This window comes from Rhinichthys klamathensis, unplaced genomic scaffold, assembly GCF_029890125.1.
Source record: "Rhinichthys klamathensis goyatoka isolate OS25496 unplaced genomic scaffold, OSU_Roscu_1.1 h1tg000830l_1, whole genome shotgun sequence".
Taxonomy (NCBI): Eukaryota; Metazoa; Chordata; class Actinopteri; order Cypriniformes; family Leuciscidae; genus Rhinichthys; species Rhinichthys klamathensis.
Window position 1 is genome coordinate 121,479 of NW_026607212.1, and position 6,000 is coordinate 127,478.

General features: G+C 38.6%; 1 pseudogene; it reads right to left on the reverse strand.

The window, feature by feature from the left end:
- The window catches only part of LOC130078196 (uncharacterized), a 44,524-nt pseudogene extending 38,985 nt beyond the window's left edge, over positions 1–5,539 (reverse strand).
- Positions 5,540–6,000: the final 461 nt, after the last annotated feature.

Genomic DNA, 6,000 nt, shown 5'->3' on the forward strand with positions numbered 1-6,000 from the left:
TGTGTGTGTGTGTGTTGTTTAGGTTTTAATGCACATCTGAGCGATTTGCATTATTGATATCTGGATACTTTTTATAATTGCTAATTTTATATAGCCAATCATTTGTATTTGTATGCTGTATTATAAAATTAATTTGAAAGCTTCAAACTTGAATGAATGAAGGCATTTTGAATGAAACTTCATCTTATTGTGCTTGTATAATGACAAATATTATTCTACTCTATTATCTTATGCTATCTCTGTATGTAACAAGCCATTGTTCAGACAAATTCAATATTATAATTCAAATCAATGATGGACTTTGTCAAAGATGAGAGCTTTAGTGAGGAAATGCTATTTTCATAATGATCTAAAGAAAAGAGTGAAATATAATTGTGGCTTTCATAACACTTTATAATAGGTTGCACATGTTTCATGTTTACACCTTTGGATTCATATAATTCGAGTTTAATAAGAGCACATGGAAACATGGGGTTACACTAGGCTACACGTGCATGTTACCATGATACACTGTTACCCGCTAAAATGTCACGATTCCAACAACACATGATAACAAATAATTTAGCTAAATAATGAGCACATGTCAAAACGAAAACACAGATACTTACAAGACAAAAGTAGGAATGTATTTGACCTGTTCTCTTCGACCGACAGCTGAATGCAATGCTCTGGCTCGTTCAAAATGTAGTGTTACGTCCACCCCTGTCTAGGGTAGAGGATAACGAACAGAAATACGTAAACATAAATAATTGACTTCAGAGCCCCCGTCTCCCATCCCAGTATTGATCCAACACAAAACGATTTTCCAAATCAAAGGAATTTATTCAGGAAACATAAGTAACGAAGAACTCAAGACTTTACAAAGGAAGAAAATTACCTCAGGAGGAGGCTAATGCCAAAATAACAAACAAAACAAGTCTAACTATTTTTAACAACTAAATAACCTAAACACCAAAATAATGATGTAAATAAAAGACAATACTAAACCTAACTTCCTCTCTAAATATAAACAGGAGAAAAACAAGACAAATTAAATGGCGCCTACCTCCCTACACCTTCCTTAACTGAAAAATACTAAAGAAACAATACAACAAAAAACTTGAAGAAAATAACCCACCCTGCACTCAGGGAGTAAACAAAAGAAAAAGAAAACCTATAACAGTCCAAACAACATTGCACTGATCTCTCACCTCAGTAAGAAGGTTTACTTAAGACACAAACACAACATAGGGAGAACTTCAACACATGACTGGAACAGGAGAAAGGGTCTCTTCAGAAGAGAGACGGAGGAGAAAACCTCCCGCCTCTGGAGCACTGCAGAACTGGTCAGCTTTTATACCAAGCACACGCCGGCAAGAGCGAATCAGCATAGGGAGCTACACAGGTGCGCTGATTACCCACAGGTGCCACTACTTAACCTATGGGAGATCAGAAACAACAAAAAGACAAGCACTCATAACACTGACAAGGATACGTACTTTGACGTAACACCCCCACACTCAAATTTACAATTCCACTGAATTGTAAAAAAAAACCACAACAACTCATTAACCCATAGGATTATATACTCTAGATAAGGCATCCGCTACCACATTCTCAGAGCCTTTTTGATGTCGAATATCTAGGTTGTATTCCTGGAGTATTAAAGACCAGCGCATCAACCGTTGGTTAGCGTTGTACATCCTGGACAAAAATATAAGCGGGTTGTGGTCAGTGTACACAATTACAGGAGTGTTGCTACCTCCCACATAAACCTCAAAGTGTTGTAGAGCTAACATTAAAGCCAAAGCCTCCTTCTCGATGGTACTGTAATGAAGCTGACACTTTGAATTTTTTTTTGAATAGTAGGATACAGGATGATCCACACCTCCAGAATCCTCCTGCATCAGCACCGCTCCAGCCCCCGTAGCACTAGCATCCACCTGTAACTTGAAAGGTAGATCGAAATCTGGTGCAGAGAGAACAGGGGCATTACAAAGAACATCTTTAGCTGCTAGAAATGCACATTCACACTCAGGAGTCCACACAAAACTCTTAGAAGCACTGACTAGATCAGTTAGGGGAGACACAATGCAAGCAAAATTTCTACAGAATCCCCTATAATAACCGGTCATTCCCAAAAACCGGCGTAATTGGCGTTTGTTTGTGGGAATAGGGAACTCTAACATGGCAGTAATTTTAGCTTCAATTGGTCGCACTTGTCCCTGACCAACCTTCTTCCCAAGATAGGTCACAACTGCTTTTGTGAACTCACATTTTGTCAAATTCAATGTAAGGGAAGCCTTTTCCAAGCGTTGGAAAACACACTCAAGGGACTTTAGATGTTCTTGCCATCCATCAGAATAGATAACTATGTCATCCAGATACGCTGCACAATTTGGCACGTTAGCCAGTACTTTATGCATCAACCTCTGGAATGTCGCAGGTGCCTTATCTAGAGTATATAATCCTATGGGTTAATGGGATGGCTGCCGCGAAACAGTCGTTCCGAAGCTTTGCGAGATCCCGAAGCGCAGATGTTTCGAAACACTGATTCGAAGCGTGATTCAAAACACCCATGTCACGTGACTATGGCCAAACGAAGCCTCGAAGTGTTTCACTAGTGTTTCATCAGGTGTGATCCGCCGAATCAGCGTTTGATTGACATGGTCGGGAACAACAGACCACACAATCGCACATCTGCATAAAAGTGAAATCAACGCATATTGACCTCGTGGGTTTTTGTGAGAGGAGTTTGATTTTGAGATAGCGGATTTTTGGTGATAGTGACATTTATAGTGCGATTTGTTTAGTTATATTTAGGCTTAAATGTATACAACACATTGACTGATAGGCTAGAGACACAGAGTATAGTGACACATTAATAGATACATAGCTTTTAATGCTAGATTAATAGATAGATAGATACAGATAGATTAAAGATAGGCTACATAATATAAATACATTGATAGATTATAGATACATATTATACATATCTAATTACATACAGTGGTGTGAATAAGTTATTACCCCCATGCTAAAGTTGCCTAAAAAGAGGAATAAAAAATCATCTTTTGGAAATTGATCTTAATGCCTTAATTAGAAAAATGAGGAAAAATCCAACCTTTAAGGACACCAATTTTCTTTGTGTATGAATAATGTATCATAAATAAATAACTGTTCTTCCTTAAAATACAGGGTGCATAAGTCAGGCCCCCCCTATGTTAAATTCCCATAGAGTCAGGCAGATTATTATTTTTAAAGGCCAGTTATTTCATGGATCCAGGATAATATGCATCCTGATAAAGTTCCCTTGGCCTTTGGAAATAAAATATCCCACATCATCACATTCCCTTCACCATACCTAGAGATTGGCATGGTGTTATTTCAGTTAGCCTAATAGCTGGTTTGATTTGCATTGAAAGATGATCTTATGGAAAGTACCCCATGCCAATCTCTAGGTATGGTGAAGGGAATGTGATGATGTGGGTCTATTTTAATTCCAAAGGCCAAGGGTACTTTATCAGGATGCATATTATCCTGGATCCATGAAATAACTGGCCTTTAAAAATAATAATCTGCCTGACTCTATGGGAATTTAACATAGGGGGGGCCTGACTTATGCACCCTGTATTTTAAGGAAGAACAGTTATTTATTTATGATACATTATTCATACACAAAGAAAATTGGTGTCCTTAAAGGTTGGATTTTTCCTCATTTTTCTAATTAAGGCATTAAGATCAATTTCCAAAAGATGATTTTTTATTCCTCTTTTTAGGCAACTTTAGCATGGGGGGTAATAACTTATTCACACCACTGTATGTAATTAGATATGTATAATATGTATCTATAATCTATCAATGTATTTATATTATGTAGCCTATCTTTAATCTATCTGTATCTATCTATCTATTAATCTAGCATTAAAAGCTATGTATCTATTAATGTGTCACTATACTCTGTGTCTCTAGCCTATCAGTCAATGTGTTGTATACATTTAAGCCTAAATATAACTAAACAAATCGCACTATAAATGTCACTATCACCAAAAATCCGCTATCTCAAAATCAAACTCCTCTCACAAAAACCCACGAGGTCAATATGCGTTGATTTCACTTTTATGCAGATGTGCGATTGTGTGGTCTGTTGTTCCCGACCATGTCAATCAAACGCTGATTCGGCGGATCACACCTGATGAAACACTAGTGAAACACTTCGAGGCTTCGTTTGGCCATAGTCACGTGACATGGGTGTTTTGAATCACGCTTCGAATCAGTGTTTCGAAACATCTGCGCTTCGGGATCTCGCAAAGCTTCGGAACGACTGTTTCGCGGCAGCCATCCCATTAACCCATAGGATTATATACTCTAGATAAGGCACCTGCGACATTCCAGAGGTTGATGCATAAAGTACTGGCTAACGTGCCAAATTGTGCAGCGTATCTGGATGACATAGTTATCTATTCTGATGGATGGCAAGAACATCTAAAGTCCCTTGAGTGTGTTTTCCAACGCTTGGAAAAGGCTTCCCTTACATTGAATTTGACAAAATGTGAGTTCACAAAAGCAGTTGTGACCTATCTTGGGAAGAAGGTTGGTCAGGGACAAGTGCGACCAATTGAAGCTAAAATTACTGCCATGTTAGAGTTCCCTATTCCCACAAACAAACGCCAATTACGCCGGTTTTTGGGAATGACCGGTTATTATAGGGGATTCTGTAGAAATTTTGCTTGCATTGTGTCTCCCCTAACTGATCTAGTCAGTGCTTCTAAGAGTTTTGTGTGGACTCCTGAGTGTGAATGTGCATTTCTAGCAGCTAAAGATGTTCTTTGTAATGCCCCTGTTCTCTCTGCACCAGATTTCGATCTACCTTTCAAGTTACAGGTGGATGCTAGTGCTACGGGGGCTGGAGCGGTGCTGATGCAGGAGGATTCTGGAGGTGTGGATCATCCTGTATCCTACTATTCAAAAAAAAATTCAAAGTGTCAGCTTCATTACAGTACCATCGAGAAGGAGGCTTTGGCTTTAATGTTAGCTCTACAACACTTTGAGGTTTATGTGGGAGGTAGCAACACTCCTGTAATTGTGTACACTGACCACAACCCGCTTATATTTTTGTCCAGGATGTACAACGCTAACCAACGGTTGATGCGCTGGTCTTTAATACTCCAGGAATACAACCTAGATATTCGACATCAAAAAGGCTCTGAGAATGTGGTAGCGGATGCCTTATCTAGAGTATATAATCCTATGGGTTAATGAGTTGTTGTGGTTTTTTTTACAATTCAGTGGAATTGTAAATTTGAGTGTGGGGGTGTTACGTCAAAGTACGTATCCTTGTCAGTGTTATGAGTGCTTGTCTTTTTGCTGTTTCTGATCTCCCATAGGTTAAGTAGTGGCACCTGTGGGTAATCAGCGCACCTGTGTAGCTCCCTATGCTGATTCGCTCTTGCCGGCGTGTGCTTGGTATAAAAGCTGACCAGTTCTGCAGTGCTCCAGAGGCGGGAGGTTTTCTCCTCCGTCTCTCTTCTGCAGAGACCCTTTCTCCTGTTCCAGTCATGTGTTGAAGTTCTCCCTATGTTGTGTTTGTGTCTTAAGTAAACCTTCTTACTGAGGTGAGAGATCAGTGCAATGTTGTTTGGACTGTTATAGGTTTTCTTTTTCTTTTGTTTACTCCCTGAGTGCAGGGTGGGTTATTTTCTTCAAGTTTTTTGTTGTATTGTTTCTTTAGTATTTTTCAGTTAAGGAAGGTGTAGGGAGGTAGGCGCCATTTAATTTGTCTTGTTTTTCTCCTGTTTATATTTAGAGAGGAAGTTAGGTTTAGTATTGTCTTTTATTTACATCATTATTTTGGTGTTTAGGTTATTTAGTTGTTAAAAATAGTTAGACTTGTTTTGTTTGTTATTTTGGCATTAGCCTCCTCCTGAGGTAATTTTCTTCCTTTGTAAAGTCTTGAGTTCTTCGTTACTTATGTTTCCTGAATAAATTCCTTTGATTTGGAAAATCGTTTTGTGTTGGATC